We start from the raw sequence: 10,810 nt of genomic DNA on the forward strand, positions 1-10,810 counted from the left end.
CTGCTTCGCTTCTGAGATCAGGCAAGATCAGGCGCATTCAGGGTGGTATGGCCATAGACCAAAAAGTTTTTTCTAAAAATTAGCCAGGCGTGGTAGTAGGCACTTGTAGTCCTGGCTACACAGGAGGCTGAGGCCGGAGGATCACTTGAGCCCAAGAGTTTAAGGCTGCAGTGAGCTATGATTATGCCACTGTACTCCTGCCTGGATGACAGAATGAGACCTCATCTCTTCTTTTTTTTTCCCCCCAAGACAGAGTCTCACTCTGTTGCCCAGGCTGGAGTGCAGTGGCACGATCTCGGCTCACTGCAACCTCTGCCTCCTGGGTTCAACTGATTCTCCTGCCTCAGCTTCCCAAGCAGCTGGGATTACACGCACCTGCCACCACGCCCAGCTGTTTTTTCTATTTTTAGTAGAGACAGGGTTTCCCCATGTTGGCCAGGCTGGTCTCGAACTCCTGACCTCATGATCTGCCCACCCTGGCTCCCCAAAGTGCTGGGATTACAGGTGTGAGCCACTGCTCCCGGCCTTCTTTTTTTTTCCCAAGACAGAGACTCGCTCTGTCGCTCAGGCTGGAGTCAATCTTGCAATCTTGACTTACTGCAACCTCCGCCTCCTGAGTTCAAGCGATTCTCATGCCTTAGCCTCCCGAGTAGCTGAGACTTCAGGCATGCAACACCACACCCAGCTAATTCTTTGTATTTTTAGTAGAGGCGAGGTTTCACCATGTTGGCCAGGCTGGTCTCAAACTCCTGACCTCAAGTGATCCTCCCACCCCAGCATCCCAAAGTGCTGGGATTACAGGTGGGAGCCACTGTGCCTGGCTGAGACCCCATCTCCTAAGAAATAAAAAAGAAGAAGAAAGAAAAAATATTGATCTAATCTTACCCCACCTCATTGTACAGCTGGGAAGCTGAGGTGCAGAGATGCCAGGGACTTGCCCAGGCCACATAGTGAGTCAGACGCTGTGCAGACCGTGCTGTCAGGACCATCCATCTGAACCACCACAGGGCCCAGTATGGCTGCTCAGCAGGGACAGTGATAGGATTCAGCAAGGCCACGCCACAACCTGGCCTGAGACCCTAGGCCCTGACTCCTGTCAGGACCAGGTTCACCTGGAACTCCACAGCCTGGGGTGGCATAGCCCAGCTAGAAGCCACCTCCTTCCACCAAGAGCTGATCACAAACCTGGGCCATGTAGTGAGACCGCCCCCGTCTCTGCAAAAAAATTAAAAATTAGTCAGGCGTGGTGGCGCGTACCTATTGTCCCAGCTACTAAAGAGGATGAGGCAGGAGGAGTGCTTGAGGCCGGCAAGTGGAGGCTGCAGTGAGCTATGATTGCGCCACTGTGCTCCAGCCTGGGCGACAGGGTGAGACACTGTTTCCCAAAAAAAAAAAGAGCCAGTTACAAGGGTCAGGCCTGGCACTGAACATACAGATCTGGAGGCAACCTGGTTTGCTCTCAGGTCAAAGGCAGAGACAGGCCGGGCGTGGTGGCTCACGCCTGTAATCCCAAGGCTTTGGGAGGCTGAGGCAGGGAGGTGGGTGGATCACCTGAGGTCAGGAGTTCGAGACCAGCCTGGCCAACATGGTGAAGCCCCGTCTCTACTAAAATCCAAAAAAAAAAAGATTAGCTGGGGTTGGTAGTGGGCGCCTGTAATCTCAGCCACTCAGGAGGCTGAGGCAGAAGAATCAGTTGAACCCAGGAAGTGGAGGTTGCAATGAGCCGAGATCATGCTACTCTACTCCAGCCTGGGGAACAGAGCCAGGCTCTGTCTCAAAAAAAAAAAAGAACAAACAAAAAACAAAACACATGGCAGAGACACAGAAGGCCACATAAATGCCTCAGGAAGATTTGGGACAGATGCCCAGAGGGTGGATACTGTCACCCACATCCACCACTCCCTCCAATATGGCCATCTCTCATGGTGACTCAAGGATGGCCACAGCCCATGGACCAGTCTGAGACAGAGGGTGGGGCAGCATCTGACTTCTTTTTCGTGTGAATATCCCACAAAAATCCCTCTGACTCATAGCCTGGGCTCCTCCTGCCTCCAGGGTCTTCTCTTTCCCAGGGTCTCTATGCCACATCACAGACACCTAGTTTCTGACTTTTCTCCACCAATTGAAGAGACATTTGCCCCGTGGACCGAGCCTGCCCTTACTCTGTGTCATTAAGACCCTTCTGGTGGGCTGAGTGCAGTGGCTCACGCCTGTAATCCCAGCACTTTGGGAAGCTGAAGCAGGAGAATTCTTTGAGCCCAGGAGTTCAAGACCAGACTGGGCAACATAGACCCCGTCTCTACAAAAAATTAGCCAGGCAGGGTAGTGTGCACCTGTAGTCCCAGCTACTCAGGAGGCTGAGGCAGGAGGATCACTTGAGCTTGGGAGATGGAGGCTGCAGTGAGCCAAGACCACACCACTGCACCCCAGCATGGGTGACAGAGTGAGACCGTGTCTCAAAAAAGACAAAAAAAGCCCTTCTTTATCGGGCTGGGCGAGGTTTCCATGCAGTAACCCATCCAATCAGGATGTGCTGCTCAAAGTCTTACATCTTCACCTCAAGGAAATTCAGCAACCGCAAAACACCTGCTGACTCCTGCCGAGATCCCGCCACTGCACTACAGCCTGGGCGACAGAGCTAGACTCCGTCTCCAAAAAAAAAGCATTCTTTTTTTTTTTTTTAAAGAAATGATCAATTAAAAAACCTTTAATGCTCAGTTTTCACAAACACAATCAAGTCTATCAAATTTCCAGATTTACAGCAAAATGTGCCAGCTAAAAAGGTGTACATTCTTCAGTTTCTCCTATACTTTTTTTTTTTTGTGCCTATCTTTCAAAACTGAGCACTGGGTATTTTTAACATAAGCCATGTCATATGTACAGTTTAACTATGTTTCAGGAATAAACGAAATCCATGATATGAATTTTCAGTAACTCATAGTGTATTTATAAAATGAAAAGTTCTCTATCAAAATACACTTTTCACTGGGAAAAATAAATAAAATAGACAAATGGACCTACACAAAGTAAACATTAACTTTGGTAGATTTCAGTGTAGTTCATAACAAGGATATTTGCCCTTATTCCCCCAGAGCTGCTCAACTACCAAGAATTTTTAAAATATTTTTAACTGAGATTTTATTATGTTGACATTTGTTTCTCATTCCACATCATCTTCAGCCAAGCTCTGAGCACTTAGAATTCTCTAATTGTTGGGAGCTTAGTCAAAAGCATCTGGAACACTGGTGGTGGAAGAGTTTGCTGTAAGGCCTGCAGTAACTGCTGTGGCTGTCCACACACAGCAATTCCATTTGTCAGATGGTCTATGCCCTTCTCATATTCACCTTGAGCTAGTAACTCTTCACCAAGCTGTATTTCTTCAAGGAAGAACTTCTGAACAGCTTCAGCATCTTTAAGGTCAGGTAACTTGGAAAGCCCAGCTCTCTCCTTGGCAAGCTTCTGTTTCTTTCTTCCATCTCAAAGCCTGTTCTTGAAGTTGGGGTCACTTCGTCTTTTGTGGTCGAAGTAGATGCAGTACCCAGTAAAAAGGGCCCCAGCACTCATTCTTTAATTAAACTTCATTTAGCTGCCATCTGTCTCGGTTCGAAATGGCATTATTAACTTATATATAATTTGCCTTATTCATGGTTGAAAAAGCCCTGCCAAGTGAAGGACTCTTCTACCCAGGACCGTGGGGAGTGATGCCCAACACATGTCATCTGTTTCCGTAGGATGAACACAATCTCTGATCAAGTGCTGGCAGGCGGAGTGTCTGTACGGCCTGGTCTTTGTGCTCCCTGATACAAAGTGAGCTTCCTCAGCCGTGCTGCCTTCCCACACAGAAGCATTCACCTGTCACGGGCCTGAGTGACCTGTCACATCCCCAAAACCACCACCTTCCTAGTCCTTCTCCACAACGCCAAGAACTCACTTACTCACCAGATTGGTGAAATAGTAGCCATCCTCTCCAGTCATCAGTCGGCTTGGATTGCAGAAGCGCGTGATATACTGGATATTAGACTGAGGGCGTGGGGGGTTGCCCTTCAAAACAATGTAGATGAGGGTGGGGAGGAAGTCATCTGCTGACGCCGGCTCGTTCTAGGTGATCTTGATGGCATTGAAGATGTGCTTGCTGCACTTGGTGATGCAGGCCAACTTGTCTCAAGGCACACGCCTGGAATCCATTTCAATGATATCTACAAAGCAGAAAAGACAGTATTTCCCATGAGAAAAGAATCACAAAAAAGAAGCAATAGGAAAATCATGTTTCATCTCTAAAGTTATGAAGGAATCCTCACTAACCCCCTTTCCAGCAGTTAACTTAGTGTATAATAACTTAGTAAATATGATCTCATACTCACGGAAAACAGACCCATAAGCCAAGTACTACACAGTGTACCCTACAAGCACATTTCTCTAATCCTAAGATTATGCAATAGATACTCTTATTTTTTCTTTTTTTTTTTGAGAGGGAGTTTCGTTGTTTTTGCCCAGGCTGGAGTGCAATGGTGCAATCTTGGCTTGCCGCAACCTCCACCTACCAGGTTCAAGTGATTCTCCTGCCTCAGTCTCCTGAGTAGCTAGGATTACAGGCATGTGCCACCATGCCCAGCTAATTTTGTATTTTTAGTAGAGTTAGGGTTTCTCCATGTTGGGCAAGCTGGTCTCAAACTCCCGACCTCAGGTGATCCGCCTGCCTCAGGCAGCCTCCCAAAGTGTTGGGATTACAGGCGTGAGCCACCACGCCCAGCCACAATGGATACTCTTATTAATATTATCCATTTTAGTGATGAGGGGGCTGAAGTCAGAGAAGTTAAATGATTTGCCCAAGATCATACAGACAGCAGGTAGCAGGGTGGGAATTTGAAACCATGTCTATCTGACTGTAAAGCCCACAGTCTTTTTTTTTTTTTTGGAGATGGAGTTTCACTCTTTGTTGCTCAGGCTGGAGTGCAGTGGCCTCATCTCTGCTCACTGCAACTTCTGCCTCCCAGGTTCAAGCGATTCTCCTGCCTCAGCCTTTCAAGTAGCTGAGATTACAGGGGCCTACCACCACGCCCAGTTAATTTTTGTATTTTTAGTACAGACAGTGTTTCACCATGTTGGCCAGGCTGGTCTCGAACTCTTGACCTCAGGTGATCTGCCCGCCTTGGCCTCCCAAAGTGCTGGGATCACAGGTGTAAGCCACTACGCCTGGCCAAGCCCACATTTCTAATCACAACGTAAGCTGCCTCTGAGCTCCACGGAGAAGGAAGAAGTTGTCTGATAAAAGAATCTTTTTATTGCTTCTGTGCCTCTGTTACATTTTAGAATGTTTTCGACAATCTCAATTTGCATACCGCTTTTTAGAAATGTGGCTACTACAAAAAGCATCTTTGTACTGGATGCGAGAATACAAAAATTAGCCCACGTAGGGGTGCGTGGCTGTAGTCCCAACTACTCGAAAAGCTGAGGCAGAAAAATGGCTTGAGCCCGAGAGGTTGAGACTGCTGTGGGCTGGGCTGGCCCCGCCGTGGGGCCGCACGGGGACGGACGCGGGTGGACGCTGGGACCGAGCCCGGGCGCCCATGGCTGGGGCTGCCACGGCTGAGCGGGGCCACGTGCCTCCCCTTCGCGCCCGCGCCCGCGCCCACGCCCACGCCCAGCACGGAGGGGCTGCCGTGCACCTTCCTGCAGAGCCTGCGCACCCTGTTGGACATCCTGGACGACCCGCGGCGCGGCTGCGTGCACCTGCGCCAGAGCCAGTCCCGCTGGCGGGGGGCAGACGCGCGGGAGCTGCCCCGTGGGATGCTGGAGGGCCTGCGCCAGGTGGCCTCGGCCAGTGGCTGCCTGACCTTCGAGCGCTTTGTGGCCGACCTGCTCACCTAGCTGCTGAGCGCCATCGGCTGCCCCCGGGACCCCACGTGCGCCCCGGCCCAGCCTGGGGACCAGCCGCTGCAGCGCCTGGCGTTTACGCTGGCCAACGAGCCACAGACAGTCCTGGAGAAGCCCCCGCCCAGGTTCAGGCGGCGCGGCGCGGCCCGCAGCCCAGAGCAGCTGTACACCCCCCGCCGAGGCGGCGTCCTGCCCCGCGGAGCCAGAGCGGACCCAGAGCGCAAGCGCGGACGCAGGTTCATCGGCCTGCAGGGCCCTGGAGGTGGACTCGGGATGTCCGACTGGCCCCCCCGTGCCCGAAGAGAAGTCGGAGGCTCACCATCACCAGCGGCGTGGACTGCGGCCTGCTGAAGCAGATGAAGGAGCTGGAGCAGGAGAAGGTGGTGCTGCTGCAGGGTTTGGAGATGATGGCGGGGCCGCGACTGGTACCAGCAGCGGCTGCAACCAGTGCAGGAGCGCCAGTGCCGCCTGGGCCAGAGCAGAGCCAGCGCCGACTTTGGGCCTGCGGGGAGCCCCCACCCACTGGGGCGGCTACTGCCTAAGGTACAGGAGGTGGCCCGGTGCGTGGGGGAGTTGCTGGCTGCGGCCGGTGCCAGCCGGGCCCTGCCTACGTCCTCCTCCGGGCCCCTCTGCCCTGCCCTGACGTTCACCTCCTTCCCGGGGTGGCAGCAGCAGACTATCCTTATGCTGAAGGAGCAGAACCGACGCCTCACCCAGGAGGTGACCGAGAAGAGTGGGCGCGTCGTGCAGCTGGAGCAGAAGTCGGCGCTCATTAAGCAGCTGTTTGAGGCCCAGGCCCTCAGCCAGCAGGACGGGGAGGCCTCTGGACTCCACCTTCATCTAGCCCGTTTGGGCTGGGCGGACCCCCAGGGCAGTTCTGTCACTCAGCCCTTCGAGGGCGGACGCCCCGTCTCACCCAACGTCTCTGGCTGGAGACCCCCTGCAGGCCCAGGCAGTCCCGGAGTGGGCGCCTTCCTGCCCCACTTGCCATCCAGGCTTCCCAGGCCTGCCCCCGGCTGGTCCCCGCACCGAGCCCTTGACTCGGTTTTGGCTCCTGGTGCTGACATGGGCTGGGACTCTCTTGAGTCTGCATGGTCCGCAATTACTACTGCCGCTGTCAGGAACAGTGGCGGACTCCCTGTTTCCAGCGGTGCTGCTCTGGGTCCCATCTCCAGGGAAAGGCAATGCTCACGCCGGGCTGCACTTCCGACAATGGCCAGTAGAGAGGGGCCGGGCAGCTCTGATGCGGCGCTGAGGCTGCGCCCGAGACCAGGGGTGCAAGGACAGCTTCCTCCCCTCAACCAGGGCACCAGGACAAGGTGGCTGTCGCTAGGACAGGGGCAGATGGAGGGGGTGGGGATGGCCTCTAAGCGGGGGGTGCCTGCCTGGCAGGGGAGCCCCAGGAATGGTGGTCGGACTTCGGGTCCCGGCCAAGGCAGAGAGAATGGCTGCAGCAGATCGCGGGGTGGTGGGGGCCAGGCGGGTGAGAGCTTAGCCTGCGTATGCCTCCCGCAGACCCCGGTGTGATGGCCTTCCCCCTGGCCAGGACGCTGTCCCCTGTTGAGTCCCACAGAACAACCTGTGAGCCTGGCTCCCCAGGAGGGGGTTCAGCCCAGGCCCCCAGGCACATGGTAGGCAGAGCCTGCCCCCCCACCCCAACTCAGGATTCCCAAGGTCTGGGGTCCTGCTCGCTCCCCACCCCCGTTTCCTCCCACACTCAGCCTGACCCCAGGTTTCAGCGGGGAGAGGCCACTTCCCTCAGCCAAGGAAAACGAGAACCCCCAGAGTACAAGAGGAGGCTGGGGCAGGTCCCCTTGAGTGTCACTCCCTGCACCCCCTGCCTAGGCCCACTCCCGCTGGTGCTGGGGTTTGCACTGGTGGAGGAGGCCCCTGCTCAGCCCATCCTGGAGGGTCCCAGTGCCACCAGAGCTAGGGGCATGGCAACATCAAGGATGGTCCAGGGCCCCCCGATGCGGGATCAGTGTGTGGGGTGCAGGGCCCCCCAATGCGGGGTCAGTGTGTGGGGGGCGCAGGGACCCCTCGTGCCCAGGGCACTTTGGGGCACTGTCCCACAAGGCACCCCTGTCTCAGAGGAGGGGTCCTGGCAGACAGCACGGCAACTCCTTTCCAGAACCCAGCTCCACGCTAACCTGCCCACAGCAACCCCTCAGAGCCACATCCCCTGCTGCATCTGGCCTGCAGGGGTGTCCCAGGACAGGCCCAAACCAGCCCAGCCTGCAACTGCCCTCCTACCCTGAGGATGAGAGTGAGCTTTCCAGAGGACATAAGGACGCCAGGCCTGGATCTTCTGGGCAGGAAAGGGAGTGGGTCCTGAAGGACTGTGCCCCACAGCCCTAGCACCACAGCCCCAGCACCAGGTGGACTGCAGCGCAGTGGGTTGGCCAGCGACAGCCTGGGAGAAGCCGCCACCCCCGTCACCAGGCTGGAGACGGCCCATTAGGGCCTCAATCACGTCTACCTTTGAGGGTGCCTGCCATGCCCTGGGAGATCCTGGCATCTTTACAGGACTAGAAGCAGGAGACAGAAGAGTGTCTGCCCCGGGCTCGCAGACAGTTTGAATGGTGAGTAAGACAGGGTTTTATTGAGTGAAAAGGAAGAAAAGGGGGAAAGAAGGACTCTCACAAGGCCAGAGTCTCTGCTACAGTGCTTCCTGCCAGCAGCTAGAATCCCAGGTTCTACACAGAAAGAAGAGGTGCCAGGCTCCTCCCTGCTACAAAAGACTGCGCCACTTCCCGAAGCTCCACCCCAGTGCACAGGCCGGTTGGAGTTTTTCCGGGGGGCTCCACCCCAGTGTACAGGCCGGTTGGGGTTTTTCCCAGGACCCCTTCCCACCTAGCAGTCTCACCATGACCAGCTCATTCTTTTTGCTATATCTACATATTCTTAAATAGATTTAATGCATGTTTTGATAATTTACATATTTTGTGGACATTTCTATTTATCTAACCCACTGAATCCTTTTTGGTGGCTTTGTAACATTCCATTATATTAACTGACTTATTCGACTCTCTACCACTGTGCATTTGGGTTGCTTCCCCTCTTTTCACTGTTGTGCACTGCAGCTATAAATAATTTTGTAAGGACTATCTTCTTTTGGGTTACTTCTCTGCGATACATTTCCAAAAGTGGTATTTAACCGCTTAATAAGAATAAATAGGTCGGGCGCGGTGGCTCGCAACTGTAATCCCAGCACTTTGGGAGGCTGAGGCAGGTGGATCATGAGGTCAGGAGATCGAGACCATCCTGGCTAACACAGTGAAACCCCGTCTCTACTAAAAACACAAAAAATTAGCCAGGCGTGGTGGCGGGCGCCTGTAGTCCCAGCTACTCCGGAGGCTGAGGCAGGAGAATGGTGTGAACCTGGGAGGTGGAGCTTGCAGTGTGCCGAGATCGCACCACTGCATTCCAGCCTGGGTGACAGAGCGAGACTCTATCTCAAAAAACAAAAAAAAAACAACAAAAAATCAATAATGTTATAGCACTAAGTGTCTATTGCTAGCCACACTCCTCAGAAACTCGGTGCACACTGTCATTAACCACGTGTATGCGCTTATTTCCCTATGGCCCTTACAACATTGGGCTTGATAATTTTCATTTCATTTTACTGATTTTATAGGTGTAATATATGTATTCATTCCTCACTTTCTGCCAAAGAATATTTAAAGTCTATTTAAAAGATAAATGCAATTCAGCATAACAGACTAGAAAATAAAAAAAATAACAACTGTAATACCAGCGCTCTGGGAGGATGAGGGAGAATATCGATTGAGCCTAGGAACTCGAGACCAGCCTGGGCAACATAGTGAGACCCCATCTCTAGTAAATATAGATAGATAAGTATTAAACAATTTTTTAAAAATTATAAACAATAGGCCAGGCACGGTGGCTCACCCCGTAATCCCAGCACTTTGGGAGGCTGAGGCGGGCAGATCACCTGAGGTCAGGAGTTTGCAGACCAGCCTGGCCAACATGGTGAAACTCTGTCTCTACTAAAAATACAAAAATTAGCCGGGCATGGTGGCACGCACCTGTAATCCCAGCTATTGGGAGGCTAAGGCAGGAGAATCACTTGAACCCGGTAGGTGGAGGTTGCAATGAGCCGAGATCGCGCCATTGCACTCCAGCCTGGGGGACAAGAGAGAGACTTTGTCTCAAAAAATAATAATAATTTAATAAGTAAACAAAAACAAACAAACAAAAGAAACATGGAGAAACCCCACAAGCAGAGCCACAGATGACAAGACAGAAATGTTTTCCTGGAAGATGTCTAAATTAGTCAAGAGTCAGCCCATACATCTATCTGTCTCTAACTAAACTTTTTAGCAATCATCACTAAGATGAAAACAGTTACATAACTCAGGGTTCAAAAGATGAAAGCAAACCAATCCTTCAGGTGAAATTCTGACACCAAAATCAAAAATTTCTCCCAAGGGTTCTCATAAGGATGTCACGATAGAAGAGCATGAATAAGGCCGAGAACAAACCCCCAGGACTGGTTGTCACAGACCCCATCTACCACAGGCCAATGACATCACACGCCAAGGGCCGATACATCCTGTGGAAGTCTGCAGCAGCCTGACTGTCTGGCTTAACTCTAAAAGGATGGCAGGACACTCGGGGTCAGGGGCAGTCACCTCATTCCCTCAGTGAAAATGGCTAAGCACTCATGGCACTTTGTGATTACCTTGACTGCAGCCCTTGTTACTATCAACTAGTTACCCATATACGTGCCATTTATTTGAACTAAAATTGATCCCTCATCTATAAAGGCCTAGGTACGCTGGGTGGGGTGGCTCATGCCTATAATCCCAGCACTTTGGGAGGCCAAGGCATGTGGATCACAAGGTCAGGAGACTGAGACCATCCGGGCTAATACAGTGAAACCCCGTCTCTACAACAAAATACAAAAAATTAG

General features: G+C 52.7%; 1 pseudogene; it reads left to right on the forward strand.

Moving 5' to 3' along the window:
- The first annotated feature begins 4,272 nt into the window (after positions 1-4,272).
- LOC129398226 (suppressor APC domain-containing protein 2-like) lies at positions 4,273-8,979 on the forward strand (annotated as a pseudogene).
- Positions 8,980-10,810: the final 1,831 nt, after the last annotated feature.

Source organism: Pan paniscus, chromosome 6 (assembly GCF_029289425.2).
Source record: "Pan paniscus chromosome 6, NHGRI_mPanPan1-v2.0_pri, whole genome shotgun sequence".
Classification (NCBI taxonomy): domain Eukaryota; kingdom Metazoa; phylum Chordata; class Mammalia; order Primates; family Hominidae; genus Pan; species Pan paniscus.